Here is a 1,919-nt window from a genome sequence, read left to right on the forward strand (position 1 = left end):
TCTTTTCTTTGTGTTTTATTTCTGAGGCGCGTCCGCTTTGACCTTGAGCGCTACCGCCGCCTTCCGTGACGAAGCATCTGCGTTGCTGTGCTTTTCTTTGTGTTTTTTTTTCTCGCTGATTTGCCTCAAAATCGGCTCAACACACCGATAGACATGGCTCTACGAGTTCCGCAAGTATTGTGTGAAAAGAAAAAAAAAAAAGACCGCGATGTTATTGAATTTCGCTTTCATCGTGTTTCTCAAACCGGGAGCCCCTACTGGCAACATTGAAGTGTGACGACAGAGATGGTACAAAGCGGGCAGTAAGCCATGTTCCCAACTGATTACAAGACGTTTGATGGTGGGAAAAGGATGTTTGGTAACTGATTCACTGAGAAGCGCGCAAAAAACACTCGACATACTCTGTTTAAGACTACATGCACGACCTGAAAGTCTGCACCATATGTGACGTCACACCACTGAAGAGCGCGCAAAAATTTGATTGCTGGTTTCGGCATCACCTTCATTTACGGTTTTTCTCCATTGCTATTTTGAATCTCGAGAAAATAAATAGCATACCATGACGACTGAAGTCCGGGTGTCGGAAAATACAATTTGTTTAGGTAGCTCAAAAAACGGCCGGAGTACCCCTTTAAAGAGGCAGTGGAACGATGTTTGGACTTCGGTCGAATAATTCTTGTAGTTGCTCCCTTTTACGTATGGATTAAAGAACTGAGAATAAATTTTGCCCACACGCACGTGCGCAGTGACTCGCAATGGGGATAGAGAGTATCCGGTTGCAATCTCTTTCAGAGCGTTTAGCGCGCGCGGCCTCTGCTTCCAATTCACATGACGACCCTGAAGGTTATAATTATAATGCAATTAAATGCAAAGGTGCAAGCGAGCTGGACAAGAATGACGAAAATAATCACTGGAGAAGGGGAACCAGAGGGACAAAGGACAAACACAAACCTCCAAACACAGCTAGGTGACTAGTCCGAGACCGTAAAAATCCGCCTGGTCCGGGTATCGAACCCGGGACCTCCCCACTGCATGTGGAGCGCTCTACCAACTGAGCTAACCAGGTGTTAGACGTCAGTAGAGCAAACGGGTTTTATCAGCTGCCACCAGTCTAGCATCAAAAAGGGTGAAGCTTGGAATTTAAGGTTATAACTTATAATTATAAAGCAATTAAATGCAAAGGTGCAAGCGAGCTGGACAAGCGAGGTGGACAAGGAAAAACAATTTTTTCGGTCGCGCACCAGTCACCTATCTGTGTTTGGTATTCCCGTTCTCTTCTTTGCTATTACGCAACGGAATTGCCATATTTGAAAAGAATGATGCGGTTTCTCGGTTCCCTTGGGTAAGATAAACAATGTAAAAATTTTAAACTGCAAATTCTTTCGAAGCTAATATTGTTGCATCGCCTCATTAACGACGTATTTTTATGAACATCTTTCGGACACAACGCCCACAATTTTTCGCGTAATTGGACAAGTAAGGTTTTCGCCTTCAAAATACGGCTTCCGAAAGATTTCAGAGTTGTTGTAGGAGCAAACCCACGTGCTACAAGAACAGCGTTTGAAGTTTCTTGCGTGGATACGTTTAAATTGAAACCAATCTAAAAAACAAACAAAAACGGCTTTCGGTAGATTTTAACGTTGTTGTAGGAGCAAACCCACGTGTATACTAACAGCTCTTGAAGTTTCTAGCTTGAATGCGGGTGGATTGAAACATCATCCACTAACGCCCACGGGAAGCTCTCTTTAAGGAGTCTCCACTAGTAGCGCCTCTCTGCTCTCGTTAACACATGCTGTGTTCGTTCCTATATGGAGAATCTAAAACAAAACAAAAAAAAAGTTCCGATAGGTTTTAGAGTTGTTGTAGGAGCAAACCCCTATAGCAGTGTTTGACATTTTTAACGTGGATGCGTCTGGGTT

At 43.6% G+C, this 1,919-nt stretch overlaps 1 non-coding gene across 1 annotated transcript; it reads right to left on the minus strand.

Moving 5' to 3' along the window:
• Positions 1-993: 993 nt before the first annotated feature.
• Positions 994-1,066, minus strand: Trnaa-ugc. The gene has a single exon. It is a non-coding gene; the product is annotated as a tRNA-Ala (tRNA).
• Between the last annotated feature and the right edge of the window lie 853 nt (positions 1,067-1,919).

This window comes from Ixodes scapularis, unplaced genomic scaffold (assembly GCF_016920785.2).
Source record: "Ixodes scapularis isolate PalLabHiFi unplaced genomic scaffold, ASM1692078v2 PGA_scaffold0__279_contigs__length_252992795, whole genome shotgun sequence".
NCBI classification, from domain to species: domain Eukaryota; kingdom Metazoa; phylum Arthropoda; class Arachnida; order Ixodida; family Ixodidae; genus Ixodes; species Ixodes scapularis.